Here is a 17,974-nt window from a genome sequence, read left to right as displayed (position 1 = left end):
GACTAAGAAGTCTCTGCTATAAGGCAGCAAAGAATTTCACAACCATCTTAATATATCTTCACATTGGGTACTGAACACAAGTCTCCTGGGAGTTATGTTATAAAGGATACCTATACCTCAATTATGTTACCATTACACAATATGCTCATGATTACAAATTTGTTCATGAGCTTGGAAGAGCAAAACCGACAGTTAATGCCAGTTCAGATTCAAAATTATGTTTTGCAACCTTCCCCGAATGTATTGGTGTTAGAAACTTTCTCTGACTCATCTCTTCAGTCTGATCAAAGCACAAGATTAAATTAAGAAGATACAAAATATCTTTCTGGGTTTAAGAGGAATCTGGAGAGAAATTTCCTGAAGAATTTAAGTCAGTCATAAGACATCAATTGAAATTATCTTTCTTAAGGGACCAACTACACTGTTATTTTAAAAGATTTAATAGTTACATTTTAGGAAGCAAAGTTTACAAAAGGGTTCACATAAATCAATGTTATTCCATAGTCTGGAATTAGTATTTATATTGTAAAAAATAATTAATTAATGTTAAAAATTAAAAAGCACTGCAACACATGCCAGGCTACTTTACAAATCCACATTTTTACGCACAGTAACCTAAGAAACCTCTGTCAAGAATCCATACTGATTTTCCCATGCCATTTCAGGAAAAAGCCTTGAGAAAGTCGACATCCTTCTCAGAAGGCTTTTAGAGTTCTATTTCAAACCTCTATGTTAAAACAAACAAACCAAAACACTCTCATCTGTACCGATCACCTGCCAGATATGACCATTTTTAAATTTACCTCAGACAATTTTAAAGATATCCTCAGTATTGCCATTGCACTTCAATATCAAGCTGAAGATATGGTAAAGCAACTAATAATGTTCTCAAAAGGACTACTAGGAAGACTGGTCAACAAGATGGACAAGTGAACACAATTCTCTCATATGTCACCCCATGTTCACCACAGCAGTTAACCTACTCAGTTACTAATAGGGAGAGATCTCCATTCAGACTTTGCAAAAGACATATTCCATTTTCTTCACCTACCTCTCCCTCCTCATCTAACTATGAGTTATTATTGTCACTAGATAAATCTCACTATATACGCTGATCAACTATGAAAGCATTTCTCTGAAGGTGACTTATAAGAGCAGAATTACTAAAGGCATTCCTGCTAGAACCAGTCAGTCCTTTATTGTTCATTAGTTTATTTTTCAACTATATCTCTAGAAGTACATCTTAACTGAGTCACAAATAAAGGAAACAACTAATTATTCTTTTCTCACTAACACAACCCCTAGCACTTCTCTACTAGTTTGCAACTAAGATAACACAAAGACAGAAGGAAGAAGGTGTGCTATATGTTAGGGGATATTATGTTTTATCTTAGTAGCCTGTGTTTCTTTCTGGCTTCCTGTAATTGAAGTCCCTATTAACTTAGGGCATTGCTTTGAGTTTCAATAAAAGACAACAGGCCATGTGACCTACGATGGCTCAGCAGGCAGAATTCTCACCTGCCATGACGGAGACCCAGGTTCGATTCCTGGTGCCTGCCCATGAAGAAAAAAAAGACAATTGTCATTGCCCTGTTTTCCACCCTCCACAGCAACCTAATACAACCAAACATATACCATAACATTTCTAAACCATCTATTGAGTCATGTTATAAATTGTGTGTGTGTATATGTGTGTGTGCATATAACATATTTCTGCTTCAAACAACACCATCAAGTAAGCGATAAAACAACTCCAGCATGTAAAAAAATTTTGCAAATCATATAGCTGATACCAGATTTGCAGTTAGAATATAAAATGAACTCTTACAACTCAACAATGAAAGGACAAATAACTCAATTGAATAGACATTTTTCCAAAGAAGATAAATGAATGGTCAGTGAGCACATGAAAAGATATGTAACATCATTAGCCATCAGGGAAATGCAAATCAAAACATTTTTGCATTTTTTGCCATTGCAAAAAAAAAATCAACACTTCACACTCTCTGAGATGGTTATAATTTAAAATTAAGAAAGGACAATAACAAACCTCAGTAAGGATATGCAGAAATTGGAATCATCATTCATTGCTGATGGGACTGTAAAACAGTGAAGTCACTTTGGAAAACTGTTTGGCAGTTCCCCAGGATGTCAAACAATTAACATATGATCTAGTAATTCAATTCCTGGGTATTTACCCTAGTGAAATGAAACTATGTCCACAGAAAAACTTGTGCATGAATGTTCATAACTGCATATTCATATGTTTAATAATATTAAAGAGTAGCAACAAACCAAATATCCATCAAATGATGCATGTATAAACAAAATGTGAAATATCTATTCAACAATAAAAAGGAATAAAGTACAGATACATGCTACAGCATGAATAAGCCTTAAAAACATTATATTAAATGAAGGAAATCAGACAAAAAAGGCCACATTTTGTATGATTTCATTTATATTAAATGTCCAGAAAAGGCAAATCCATAGACACAGAAAGTAGATTAGTGATTGCCAATGGATGGGGGGTTGGGGGGTACTGTAGAGAGAAATGGAAAAGTGATTGCTAATGGATACTGGGCTTTTTTGGGGGGTGATGAAAATGTTTATAGAAATAGATAGTGGTGATGGTTGCCCAACTCTGTGAATACACTAAAAAACCACTCACATATACTTAATGTTAAGAATTACAATCACTTATATACTTTAAAAGGGTTAATTTTATGATATGTGAATGGTATCTCATAAAGCTGTTTAAAAACATTTTTGTCATTTAAAGACTTTTTGTAATGTGTTTTTAATAAAACTGCAAGTATTTTGAGGTCTGTGGTACATCCATTTTCTAATATGCTTTCTTGAATATGAAAATTAATAAGCAGATATTGATCCACTGGTACTAATCTCTGGTGTGACAGAATTTAGTTGCACTGAAATCCTTCCCTCTCTTTTCCTGTCTTTTACTCCTCTGCTTGTCCTTAACTCTGATCCAATGGTCATTTTTATAAAATGGAGCCCTCATCAGGCCCTACAGTCTAAACAAGTAAATAACAAGGCCTATCAATCTCTATTATTTTAGAAATAAGAAAACTGTAACTGGGCCTTTGTTATTTATCCAAGGAAACCAACAAAATCCACATCAAAATTTAATAGTTGTGTTTACAGAATGAGCAAATCCATTTCTATCCTAGGACTGGTGTATCCTCTGGTTATCTTTGAAAGTGCACTACATTTTACACTTCAAAGTAATTGCATACATACTGTCATATATGTGGAAAGGGTTAAAGGATCTCTCTAATATATTCAAAAAGTAACCTCTCAGAAAGGATTCTTATACGAATCTATCTTTATATCAAGTGTAATATAGCTAATAAAATTTATCCATTCATTCAACCCAAATTTATTGAGCAAATACCACTTGCCAAACACTCTGGCTACATCAGTGAACTAAATTACACAGACTTTACTCTAAAAGAATTTATGGGTGCAGTTAGTCAGGAAAGTCTTCAGAATCGGAAGCTTAAATTCTATAAAGTACCTGGAAGGCCGTAGGCTATAATCAAGAGATGCCCTTCTGAGGTTCCTCATCTGAACTTATCATTCATTTGGCACATTTATGGACCCTACATTAATGAGAGCCAGGTATTGAACCACATGCTCCGGATTCCTGAAGAAGATATAATCCTTGCCCTTGAGCTAATTTTCAAAGTATGTCAAAAAGAACACTTATTCAATTTCAGAAAATGTTTTCCCTGAAAGGTGAATGAAACAGAGGATATGAAAGGACCAAACTAAAACTAACGAAATTTTATTTCACGTTATTTAGCATACCCTACCAAAGAAGGGGTCAAGATTTTAAGTTCAGATATTTTAACTCCCTTTACCTGTAAACTCTCTGAGGACAGGGACAGCAACTTGTTAACCACAGTATCCTCAGCCAGAATTTCTGACTCTCACTAAACATGTGTCAAATAAATATACAAACCAATTCCATAGGTACTACTTTCCTGAGATAATTGTTGTTAACATTTTATTTACTTCCTTCACAATACGCCTGTCAACTTTCTCCTTTTCACTTCTCGTCTTTTTACTTCTTTTCTCTCTTCTTGTCTTTATCTTTTCCTTACTTTCTTATTTTAAATGTATGTCTGAGGACTGCCACCAGCTCCTCTCATTGCCATTGCTTTGCTAAGATACGCTAGCAACTGATACTCCTAGTAGTAATGGAGCACTTTTTTTCTAATTATAGAGTGCCGCCTAGTGGTTAGCATTCCCTTTATTCAGAAGATAGACAAACTGGAAAACCCAAAAGTTAACCTTTCAAGAAACATTAACAAATTCCAGTTCTTTTGTGCCAGACTGGTCTTCTCGTAGAACCAGATACACTGAACTTTTCACATCTAAAATCAAGTTATCAGATATTACTATTGTTGATAGTCTACAAAGATTGATAGTCATATGTATATTTACTTTGTTTCTTACCCTAAACAGACAGTTTGGAATATTTAGATTCTGGTAGGATTAACAAAGACACAATTCCATTAAGATCTTTTTATTATTCAAATGAGACTTTAAACAATATAAAACACAAATCTGATCACGTTTTCCTCTGCCTGTAATAATGTTTCCTAAACTTTTTTAATCATCACCTAACAGGATCTCAAGTGGCATTTGTCTGATTATCCCAGCATTATAGACTAGGGCCCATGGCTCAGTGCAAGAGGTTATAAATATCCTATTTTAGTTTCCTAGACTGCTCAAGCAAATATTATGAAAAGGGTTGGCTTAAGCAATGGGAATGTATTACCTTATGCTTTTGAAGCTTTAAGAAAGTCTAAATCAAGGCATCATCAAAGTGATGCTTTTTCCCTGAAGACTGTGACATTCTAGAACTGGCTGTCACAATCCTTGTCTCCTCTACCACATGGAAAGGCACATGGTAGCATCTCCTGGTCTCTCCCTTTTTTTCCAGGTTCCATCAATGCCCAGCCTCTTGTTTCCTGTGGCTTTTTCTCCTTCTGTCTGAATTTCACTCTGCTTATAAAGGACTCTAGTAACAGAATTAATACCCATCTTTAGTAAGGTGAGCTACACTTTTTTAACTGAAGAAACTTCATCAAAAAGTTCTGCTTAAAACAGTTTCACACCCACAGGAATGAATTAATTTTAAGAACACGTTTTTCTGGAGTACATAAAGCTTCATATCATCACATGCCCCAATCACGGGGGATCAGCAGTTAGGTCCAGATACCTTCCTCAAGTTTTCCTAAGAAGCAACCGAGCTAGCGGGTGCCATCAACCAACCCTCCCAAGGAGAAAATTAAGAAGTAAGGAAACCCTAGGAGTCTGGTTCATTAAAGATGTGGGCACTTCAAGAGAATTGGTTATCCAGATTGGGAGGTGGAGATGCCTGCAAGAAGGAGAGATTTGCAGCTTGGTCCTGAGTTGGCTGCTTGTTGTACTGCAGAACCTACAAGCACCTGAACATAAAGATAAATGCAGCTAAGTCTCTGGATATTTCTAAAAGCAGGTGACTTGCTGGAGAACAACCCAAGCCCAAAGCACAAGAAAAGACCATAGATTATTTAGCTGGCCTGGGAAGGAAAGGACTGGGGCCCCTGAAGGACACATAAGAAAGCCATAGCAGTTCTAATGTCTCCAAGTGAAGAAATACAAGGTTAAAAAAGGATGAGAAGGGGTAGTCCCAGAATGTCCATGCCTTCCAGGGCAAACCCCACTCTCAGAGGAATGGACCACTAACAGGGATCCGTGGGAGGAGCCATGGTTACCCTTCTCTATTGGGGTCACTAGTGGCAGGATCAGGATGAAGGTGGACAGACACTACCTTAAGGAAATAATTACCGCTGCACTGGTGGAGGCCACCAGCATCTAGCAGAACCAGAGAAAGATTTGGAAACCCCCTCCACCAACCAAATAAGGGAACTCTAATTCTCCTATTTCCCCTCTCTGTTGCCAACATAAAGGACCTGAATCTTTGAAAGGGTGAAAGAACACAGAATCTCTGAGCTAGACCACAAAGTGGCCTAAGTCACAGCTCTAGCCTGCACTGAGAGGATATGATTTCCAAAGTTTCTTTTGGGGGGCGGGGAGGGGCGGAGTGTATGGGCCAGGAACTAAGATGAGTTTTAATAACTATAAAATATACATGCACATATTTTACATACACTTATATGTATGTGTGTATACTATATACACGTATGTAAACACACATACATGAAAGCTATGGAATATACACACTTGTTTTCATTAAAAGCGGCCAAAAGAAGTCTCAGCTTAGAAAATTCGGGGGGAAAAAATCATGTTTACCCTCATAAGTTGAAGTGGCTTAATAAATTGGTAACAATAAGAATTACCAGGGCACTTGTTAGAAACACAGCTTCCTAGACTTTCTCTGAAGATTCAGATTTTTCAGATCTAGGTAAAGTTTAGGAATCTGCTGGTTTTTTTTGTTGGTGGTCCTGATTTTTGTTGTTGTTGTTTTATAAACTTTCTTATAACATAAATTTGGGAAACATTTTTCTAGGAGGAACTAATAAAACCCCTGAGTGTAACATGTCTACCCCATAAAATGGCTCTTCTGGGGCGGGCCGCGGTGGCTCAGCGGGCAAGAGTGCTTGCCTGCCGTGCCGGAGGACCTCGGTTCGATTCCCGGCCCCAGCCCATGTAAAAAAAAACAAACAAACAAACAAAATATAATAAAACAAGAAAATGTTTAAAAATGTTTCCCTTTCTTCCTCCCTTCCTTCCTTCCATCCTTCCTTCCTTCTCTGTCTTTCCTTCCCTTCCTCCCTCTTTCTTTAAAAAAAAAAAAAAAAAAAATGGCTCTTCTGTGTTTCCCTAGCCCTCCCTCTTACTCTGTGCTACACAACCAGATAGAAATATCTGTGACTTCCCAAATACTGTCGCATTCTTCATGCTTTTCTTCTTGCTATATACTTTTCTAGGGATGCCCTTACCTCTCTTTTCATTTGAAAATTATCATCTAAAACATCTTTAACCCTCTATCTGATCACCTTTACTTGCTTATATGTCAAATCTCTTTCTTTGGAACTAAGAATTAGTAGAGAACAGGAATGTTGCCCTAAATTACCCTTGTATTCCCAGGACTTAGCACTAAGCCTGAGTCCTAGCAGATGCATTATCAATGTTTGTTGAATGGATTAACTAATGCTCCCAGAGCCCAGGATGATGATATATTATAGAAATTTAATTTTCATAAAATCTCATACAACATTAAAACTTTAAAATAGTCATCTCCATTTAGATTATCTTTTTCTTCTTTTGCAGTTTTTCTTTATGGTCTTGCTCTATTTATTTGCACATATAGATTCTCTCTCTCTCTCTCTCTCTCTCTCTCTATATATATATATATATATGTAGAGAGAGATATATGTATCTCTCTCATACATGTAGAGATCTCATTATGTGTATATATATATATAAACTTCCCAAATAGAAATATTAGATAAAAATATAGTTGTATGTTTATGAGAGAAATACTGATAAAACAAAACACCATGTTTTATATTATAGCCAAAATATACAAAAGAAAAAAATACTAAGCTTATAACAAAGAGATTTATAATTCATTAGGCAACATTCTTTACACAGAAAAATTTCTATTTGCTTTTAATCAATCACCAACAATAAAATAACTTTATAGTAAAGAATCATGCATAAAAATCCATTATTATTTTGGAAGAATTTTATGATTGGAATAAGTCGATGGGTATACAAAAAATATCTTGGGAGGGAAAAATAAATTACTAAATGGGAAATTCGGTTGCTTTCTGTAGCTAAAATTAACAACTGGAAGTTTTTCCCTTGCACTAGTCCATAATCATTTTAAAACAAAAGGATGTTCTTAATGACATAAAACCATACATACAAAAAAAAAACAAAACAGATAAATTCCTACAAATATGTAACGGTATATAAGATCTAAATTCTTTCAACTATTAATAAACAATGGTTCCCCTCACCCACATCTTCCCATCTCCCTCCCCACCCCTCACCCCCCCAAAAAAAGAAAAAAGAAAAGTTTTCTAGAGCATGGCAGGGATTATTCTTCGGCTAACCCAAGAATCAGTCCTAAGCTCTTGGCATGACAGTTCAATTATGGTTGTTCAAGAAGCTAAATACTAGATTTCTGGGCCTCCCTTCCAGCTATGGGTGCTTAAGCCACACAATATTAAACTTTATGAACCCTCTCAGAATATGTAACTGCCCATTCACTTGTATGTATACCCTACTACCATGTAAGCTCATTTAGGTGTATTCCTAGTCCTCTGAAACTCTTTCAGGATGGTCAAACACACCAAGTGTCAGTACAATGTGCTTCTTACAGACATCATCTCTGGATTTTACGTCATCCTGAACCAATTTGCACTGGTCATCTCTAGGTCTGCTACTCAACTGTCATCCCAGACTTTCTTTCATCAACATCCTGAGAATTTCCTTTAACACTCTCAAGTGTTATATCCCGTCTTCCTGAATTTTGCATATTCTTCCTTTCATGTCTCTTTCATGTCCTATCTCTCTTTTGATGGAGCACATCACCCTATACCTTCCTGAGAAAGGATATACAGGAGAGAAAAACATTGAAACCTTACATGTGGGAAAATATTTTTATTCTATCCTCACAATTGATGTTTGGCTGATTACAGAAGCCTATGTTTGTAATTTTCTCTCAGAACTTTGAAGGTGTTGTTCCATTGTCTACTAGCTTCTAGTATTACATTTAAAAAGTCTGATAACCAGGAGATAGAAATAAGGTAGATATTGGGTAATTGGACCTGAAGGGATACAGATTGTGCAACAGGACTGATTTAAAAAATTCAGAACTAGATAGCACAATACTACCTAACTGTAATACAATAATGTTAGAACACTGAATGAAGCTGAATGTGAGAAGTTTCACATCCGGCTTCACAATGTGATAGTGGGAAGAGGCCTGGGGGCACAAATGAAATCAGAAGGAAAGACAGACAATAAAGACTGTGATAGTATAACCTAGGAATGCCTAGAGTGTATAATAATAGTGACTAAATGTGCAAATTTAAAAATGTTTCTGCATGAGAAAGAACAAAGGAATGTCAATAATGCAGGATGTTGGAAATAGATGGTAATTAATATTTTAAAACTTTAACGTATGTGTGAGACAAGTAAAAAATGTTTATTTGGTACAAAATTTATATTTTGACTAGTGCATTTCCTAATATAAGTTATGTGGACAGCTTAATCGAACACCATAGTACTTGGAAACTTGCGTATTTTTTAAATTGGAGTTTTTTTGAGGTTGAGTAGAAGAATCTCTTTATATATTTGTAATACCAAACCCTTATCTGACATGTGGTTTCCATATATCGTCTCCCATTCTGTAGACCGCCTTTTTACTTTCTTGACAAAGTTCTTTGATGCATGAAATGTTTAATTTTGAGGAGTTTCCATTTGTCTATTTCTTTTTTGGAGTACTTGTGCTTTATGTGTAAGATCTAAGAAACTGCCTCTTTATTACAAGATGTATAAGATATTTCTCTACATTTTCTTCTAAAAGTTTAGGTCTTCGATCCATTTTGAGTTAATTTTTGTATAGGGTGTGAGATATGGATCCTCTTTTATTCTTTTGCATGCGGATATCCAGTTCTCAAAGCACCATTTATTGAAGAGGCTGCTCTGTCCCAGCTGGGTTGGCTTGACCACCTTATCAAAGTTCAATTGTTCATAGTTGAGAGGATCTATATCTGATACCCTATTAATTCCATTGGTCAGTATATCTCTCTTTATGCCAGTACCATGCCATTTGACCACTGTAGTGTTGTAATATGCTTTAAAGTCAGGTAGTATGAGATCTCCCACTTCATTTCTCTTTCTCAAGATATTTGTAGCTGTGGCTTAAGGGCACAACAACTGAGCAACAGAAGGGGGAACTGTGGTATGTTCATATAATGGACTATTGAGCGGCTGCAAGAAGGAATGAAGTTTTAAGTCATGCAACTAGATATATAAACCTTAAGGACTGTATGTTGAATAAAACGTCAGAAACAAAAAGACAAATATTGTCATGCCTCAATCATGAACTAACTGTAATATAAAAACTTGGTGAACTGAAGTCAAGAACATGGGTTATCAGGTTGAGGCCTATTATAAAGGATCCTAGATTGTAAGCTCTTATAGCAGTCTCATGAACTAACTGTAATATAAAAACTTGGTGAACTGAAGGCAAGAACATGGGTTATCAGGTTGAGGCCTATTATAAAGGATCCTAGATTGTAAGCTCTTATAGCAGTCACATCTATTTTGGACTTGTAATCATTATTCCTAAATTCTGAGATGCTAAACTGTTTGTATATAACCTAGTCATTTCCAGAAACGTTACATATTTATCTGACTCTTGAGCTCTGAAGCTATGAAAGTCAGAAGAACCCCATACAGAAACTGTTTGAAAAGATGAAAAAGTAGTCATATTTCGAATAGAAGTATGAGTGAACCTGACCTGGACAGAACTAAGGTTGAGCAGAATACAGGGTAAAGGATGATATCATCCATATTTTAAATCTTTAACTTCTGTGTGAGACCAAAGAGATGCTTATTTGGAGCAAAATTTACATTTTGGGTAGTGCATTACCTGATTTAACTTGTATGGTCAGTTTAGTTGAAGACCATAAGTACATGGAATCTTGAAAAGGGTGTGAGATTTTGTTGGTTTGCCCAGGTCATGATGCTCTGATACATCTCACAGTAATTTGGGCAGTGAATAGAGAAGTATTTGCAAAGTCCGCCTGGAGGACTGGGGAGAAAGGAGAATATGTTCAACTTTCCCATTTGGAGAATTTCTGATATTCTCACAAGCAATGGGGATAACCAAATCAATGGGCCAAGCCCTCGATCTTGGGGTTCACTCCTATGAAACTTATTTTGCAAAGGATAGAACCCCTATGAAACTTATTTTGCAAAGGATAGGATAAGCCTACTGATAATTATGTCTAAGAGTCTCCCTCAGAGAACCTCTTTGTTACACAGATGTGGCCTCTCTAAGTCAACACGGCAGGTGAACTCACTGCCCTTCCCCCTATGTGGGACAAATCTCCCTGGCAACATGGAACAGAAATTCCAGGATGAGCCAGGACCTGGCATCAAGGGACTGAGAAAGGCTTCTTGAAAAGGGGGAAGAGCGAAATGAGATAAAACAAAGTTTCAGTGGCTGAGAAACTTCAGAGTGAAGAGGTTATCCTGGAGGTTATTCTTATGCATTATAGAAGTACCTGAAACTGTTGAGCTGTGTTCCATAACCTTGATTCTTGAAGACTACTCTATAAATACATGACATTTACACTGTGACTGTATAATTGTGAAAACCTTGTGTCTGATACCACTTTTATCCAAGGTATAGACAGATAATAAAGAAACTAGAACAAGTGGGTTCTGGGGAGACAGGACACCCTCTCCATTGCAGAATGGAGTACATAATTCTTTAACCTTTCATTCAACACTCAACCATTGATGAATACTGCCAAATCAGTAATGTTTTTAGAGGTTGCAAAATGATGATCTATTTTTAGCTTTCCTTCCACATTTATTAGCCAAATTCTTCCATAAAGGGTGACTTGATTTCCCTGAAATATATTTGACACAGAAGACAGGATAAATGCTTAATCTGTTTCCTTTAAATTGCTGATTTTCAGACTAAGGTACTGGTACCCTAGTTTCTTTAATGGTTTCCAGTGAGATGTTGAGTATTTTTTCTTTTTCTTTTATCATCATGATATATTTCACTCAAGCATTCATTTATTGTTTTTTGAGACTCAAATATTCTCATCTTTGGCCAATGAAAACCACTCATGCTCTTCAAAGTTGAGTTTTAGACATAATGAATTTGAAACACCTAAGGGACATGCAGGAAGACATACCTAGCAAACAAATAGATGAATTCTAAAACTGTATAGAAACAAGGAACCTGTAGAAATATAATTTTTATTACTAAGGCATTCTAACTACCTTATAGAAGTGCCTTGGAAGATTTTTTAATATAAATTAAGATTTTAAAATTAATATATTCACCAAGAATTTACTTCATCTATCCCTCGTTGGTATCTTTTATTTCTTTCTTTTCTTCTGTTTACAGTTTGATAGTTAGGATGCACAATCTAGTAGATAAGGCTCCTACCCTCAGTGAGCTCAATAGGGAAGACACCATAACATTAACCATAACTGTCCATCCAACTAGTAGGCCACAAATACAGGTCAGGATAAACATATCCCAGAACAAAGTCACTGCCATAAAAATAGAATAATTGACTATATGAAGCTGGAGTTGTCTTAAGAGAAGTAATATTTGAGTCAGACACAATATTGATTTTGATAAATATCAGGAAGGAAAACATGCTACGGAACTGGAGGAAGATGGATGGGAGGTGGGGGGAGACAGTGCAGAGAAGAGTAATTAGAGAAGGGTAATTTTCAATTTCTTGAAAGGAATATGCAAGGTAATTTAGGGGAAAGGTGGAATAGACCACTTGTTAGAATAGCACCATCTAAAAGAACTTTCTACAATGTGGATATGGGTTCAAACCCTAGTCCTTCTATTTAATAGCCTTGTGATTCTGGGAAAGTTATTTAACTGAGGTAATTCATGAGTTTGACCTTAGTATTATTACTGCTTAACTCTATGAATTTTTATGTATTACCTTGTGCATTTGTACGTATCACCTAATGAATTTATGAAATTATGTGCTCCTAAAGTATGTAGAAAGTAGGAAGTAAAACAAAATGTCTGCGGCTTCCTGTCCGCAGACCCTGCCCCTGGTCACGACCTGCTTCTGGTCACATCCATGGAATAACAGTCAATTATTCTGCCCATGTCCTACCTCAGACAAAAGAAACTCTGTACCTTTCCAATGTTTAACGCCCATTCCCATAGTAACTCCTACCTTGCTTACTAGTCTATATAATCTGGAAACAAAGAATATTCAGGGCTCAGACTTTGGATGGGATTCCTCTGAGACTGCCGGCAATAAAAGTTTTGTCTGTTTCTCAGAGATTCTGGTGCTTTCTTGGGTGTAGTTCGGAGTTTACCACTGCTACATAAGCCTTATGTGCCTCAATTTCTTCAATTATAAAATGGGAATAATATAACCTACTTCACAATGCTATTTAAAGGATTAAATGAAAAATATCTGAAAAGTACTCCATACAGTACCTGAGAGAAAAGTACTCAAAAGGAGCAGCTATTTATAATTAACAGCATTTCAAACCTATAGCTTACTTAAACAGAAAGATTTTCAAAATTTTTTCTTTACTTTTCAGTAAACAATTAACACAAACTCTGAGGTACCATATAAGGACCCTGACTTTAAAGGGATTTCAAAACCCAAATATTTATGAACAAAATTTAATTTAAACAATGCTTAGGTTTTTAAATGGTAAGAACAACAAAACTCTTGCTCTTTTTCTAAGCATGCACATTGTTCTCTCACATAGTCATCACAATAGACTTAGTGTTAAAGAGCTATCATGCGACTTAAATATAGTTCTTCTAATAAGACATTTCTCAGCAGAAACTGAATCAACATTAAGATAAAACAAACAGGAAAATGTGAAATTAATAAGTTTATATCCCTGTAATTATCAAGAATAAATAGGAGAAAAAGAAGAGGAGGGACAAACTGTTCAAATAGGAAATACATAACTTTTGATATTGTGTATTTTAAATTACCTTAGTTGTGCTGGAAAACAGATAAAACCTTTAAACCACAGCTGTTATGTGTTTATATAGGCTCTCAAGTGTTTGGAAAATTTTCAAGAATCTCAAAAAACTAATTAAATACCTCTTCAATTCTTACACTCCTTACAGGGAAAACATTCTAAATGGAATGTTTTCTGTTTGTAGAGTAAAATTTTGACTTCAAACTCTATTAAAATAAACTATGAGAGAAACAAATTTAGTTAACTTATGAAAAATAGAAATGAGACAGGAATCTTCAAAAAAGTAAAGATAGGATACTAGAAAATTAATTCAGCTCTTTTTCAGGGAAAAAAACACAATATGAAAAAAAGACAAAGATCTTAGAAATGCAAAATTAAAATATCAAAAACATATAGCTGAAGGCAACTGAATAAACTGAATGGACACATTCAAGAATGACAAAAGACAGTAATTTCTGTATTTGACTGAGGTTCTGAGGGCAGGCATTGTTTCAACCTGCCAAGACAAAGGTATAGAGCCATTGTTTCAAACCGCCCCCAACAGGGGCAGTGTCTGTGGAGATTTAAAGACAATGTGCTTCCTCAGGGTTATGGGAAACAGGCAGATGAAGGGCTGTATTTGCTGAGCAGGCCAGGAAACCTCAGCTTTGGGGAGCCATTAAGGAAGATCTTGGCACCTGTCCTGATCCTCTTTCCAAAGCACATTGGAACAAGTCTGAGCATCATTCGTGGGTTTCAGCTGGGAAAGAATATTATAAGAAAGTTCTCTCTGGGGTGACTCTCCTCCCAGAATTTACCCTCCAGGTAAATGCAGGTCATGACAAAAAAAAAGAGTGAATAAAATATAGAGGTGGACAGTCTGGGGCAAAGGCCTAACAGCTTCAAACGCAGGGAGAGGGAGGTCTGTCTACTCAGAGACAACTAAAATCCTATAAACAGGGAAACTCCAAAACAACAAGCAGAAGCCCAGGACAACACAAAGGCCCATAAAGACAGTGAAAACCCAGGACACTGAATTCACTTTGGGAAGACCTTCCTGATAAGAGGGGTGAAGCAGAAGAAAATCTCTGTCTTATCAACATCTGGTAATTAAAACAAGAAACAGACATCTCAGGAAATAAACCCCAAGTCAACATTTTTAAATACTAAAACATACAATTTGCTACAAAGAGGAAATGATAGCCTATTCAAAATAAGAGGATGAAAATCCAGAAAATGCCAATAAAGAAGGTGAGAATATGAAAATACCAAACAAAACCTTTAAAAAAAATCATAAAAATGTATACAAAGATGAAGGGAAATACTGAGAAAGAACTAACATATCAGAAAAACAGTGAATAAGCAATATGAGAGCCTCAGTAAACACAGAGATTTTTAAAAGGAACCAAACAGAACTACTGGAAATTAAGACCATAATATCTGAAGTGAAAAAAGTCCAGGAGCATTTCAAGAGCAGAATAGAGCTGGCAGAAGAAAGAATCGGTGAACTTCAAGACAGGACCCCATGATATGAGTCAGGTGGAGGAGCAGAAACAAAAACAATTATTAAAAACAATTAATACCTTAAGACACTATGGGACACAATAACATACATTATAAATATTTACATTATGGGGAGTCTAAGAAGAAGAAAGGGAGAAGGGGAAAGAAGGAATATTCAAACAAATAAAAACAGAGAACTCCTGAAACTTAGCAAAAGATATGAATATGCATATCCAAGAAACTCACAGAAAAACAAACAGGATAAACATGAAGAAAAATAGACCCTGTCATGTGCTATCACATCATCAAATAGAAAAGATGAAGAGAGAGCTCTGAAAGTTGCAAGAGAATAACAACATGTTACATACAAGGGGAATCCCAATTAGATTGACTGCCAGTTTCTCATGAGAAACCATAGAAGCAAGAAGGCAGTGGGTTGAAATACTTAAAGTACCTTGAATAAAAGAGATTTTAACTTAAAAATAATCACAAGGGAAAAAGATGGTCATCATATACTGATAAGGGGGATATTTCAACAAGAAGATGTAACAATTATCAATATATATGCACCTACCAGCAAGGTCCCAAAATATATGAAGCAAATATTCACAGACTTGAAGGAAGCAAATGTTGGATTTACATTAATAGTAGGAGACTTAACACAGTACTCTCAATAATGGATAAGACATCTAATCAGAAGATCAATAAGGAAGTACACCTAACAGACATATACAGAACACTGAACTCAAAGAAAACAGAGTACACATTCACTCAAGTGGACATGGATCATATTCCAGGATAGACCATTTACTGGGTCACAAAACACATCTCAATAAATTCAAAAATATTCAAATCACATCATGCATATTCTCTGACCACAGAGAATGAAGCCAGAAATCAATAACAGAGTGAGAAACGAAAATTCACAAATATGTAGAAATTAAACAACATACTCTTAAACAACCAATAGGTTAAAGAGGAAAACAAAAGTGAAATTAGGAAATATCAATGCAAATGAAAACACAAAATACCAAAATTTATGGAATACAGCAAACATAGTGCTGTATGTATTGTATTATATAAGAATGACACTTCCTAAAGTCAAGAGTAAAACTAGGGCAAGTTCTTTTTTGCGTCTTTGGTAGTAGGTCTGGTAGTAGGACTAAAGGATGAGGAAAACAGCGCCCTTATGATTATTTTCTTTCACATTCACTACTTACCTGATGTCATTTCCCCCCAGCAAGGATGATACAAGCCAATAAAGTTAGAGAAATTCATTGCAAAAAAAAAGGAAGTATTGCCAAAGGAAGGAAGGAAGCAAGCAGTAAGGAGTCTGCTGTGAGGAATGGGATTTAGTTTGTCCCCCAGAGCAGTTAGTAAATAGCCAGGAACAGTACAAAACAATTGCTGGGGCCAGATCAGTGACCATATACACAACATACCTCAGTCTGGACCAGCTGGACTGGCTGTGAGCAAACCCAGAACTGTGAGTCCCCTAAGACATGTGGCTACTGCCCCTCCCCCACAGGCTGTTTCCCAGAAGGGAAAGGAAAGAGACTTTACTAGCAGCAGGGGCTGAGAAATACATGACTTCAACAAACCAATCACAAGTAAAGAAATTGAATCGGTCATTAAGAAGCTCCCCAAAAAGAAAAGTCCAGGACTAGAGGGCTTCACATGTGAATTCTACAAAACAGTCAAGAAAGAATTAGTACCAATTCTGCTCAAACTCTTTAGAAAAACTGAAGAGGAGAGAAGGTTACCTAACTCATTCTGTGAAGCCAGCATCACCCTCAAACCAAAGCCAGATGAAGATACTACAAGAAAAGAAAATTACAGACCAATATCTCTAATGAATATAGATGCAAAAATCCACAACAAAATTCTTGCAAATCGAATCCAGTGGCACATTAAAAGAATTATACATCATGACCAAGTAGGATTCATCCCAGGTGTGCAAGGATAGATCGACATAAGAAAATCAATTAATGTAATACACCATATCAACAAATCAAGGCAGAAAAACCACACAATCATCTTGATTGATGCAGAAAAGGCATTTGACAAAAATTCAACATCCTTTCTTGTTGAAAACACTTTAAGGATAGGAATAGAAGGGAACTTCCTCAAAATGATAAAGGGAATATACGAAAAACCCACAGCTAACATCATCCTCAATGGGGAAAAACTGAAAATTTTCCCCTTAAGATCAGGAACAACACAAGGATGTCCCCTTCACCACTATTATTCAACACTGTGCTGGAAGTTCTAGCCAGAGCAATTAGACAAGAAAAAGAAACAGAAGACATCAAAATTGGAAAGGAAGAAGTAAAACTCTCACTTTTTGCAGTGATATGACACTATAATGTCGAAGACCCTGAAAAAATCCACAGCAAAACTATTAGAGCTAATAGATGAGTACAGCAAAGTGGCAGATTACAAGACCAACACTCAAAAATCTGTAGTGTTTCTATACACTAGAAATGAACAATCTTGGGGGCAAATCAAGAAAAAAATTCCATGTATAATTGAAACCAAAAGAATAAAATATTTAGGAATATACTTAACTAAGGATAAAAAGACCCATATGAAGAAAACTACAAAAAAAATTGTTAAAAGAAATCACAGAAGACCTAAATAAATGGAAGGGCATACTCTGTTCATGGATTGGAAGACTAAATATAGTTAAGATGCTACTTCTGCCTAAACTGATTTATAGATTCAATGCAATACCAATCAAAATCCCAAAAACGTGCTTTTCAGAAAT

At 35.8% G+C, this 17,974-nt stretch overlaps 1 protein-coding gene and 1 long non-coding RNA gene across 9 annotated transcripts in view; both read right to left on the bottom strand.

Annotated features, from left to right (window-relative positions):
* Positions 1-6,595, bottom strand: part of LOC143651909 (uncharacterized) — a 58,888-nt gene extending 52,293 nt beyond the window's left edge. The window contains exons 1-2 of the long non-coding RNA XR_013160324.1: positions 4,808-6,595; positions 1,519-1,554 (exon numbers count right to left, since the gene is read on the bottom strand). This is a non-coding gene — a long non-coding RNA (uncharacterized LOC143651909). The remainder of the gene's footprint in view (positions 1-1,518; positions 1,555-4,807) is intronic.
* Positions 1-17,974, bottom strand: part of RAD51B (RAD51 paralog B) — an 889,743-nt gene that overhangs the window by 717,190 nt on the left and 154,579 nt on the right. The window lies entirely within an intron of this gene.

The sequence above is a fragment of the Tamandua tetradactyla genome, chromosome 12 (genome assembly GCF_023851605.1).
Source record: "Tamandua tetradactyla isolate mTamTet1 chromosome 12, mTamTet1.pri, whole genome shotgun sequence".
In the NCBI taxonomy this organism is placed as follows: Eukaryota; Metazoa; Chordata; class Mammalia; order Pilosa; family Myrmecophagidae; genus Tamandua; species Tamandua tetradactyla.
Note: the sequence above shows the minus strand (reverse complement) of the source record. Positions and strands in the feature narration are given on the sequence as shown.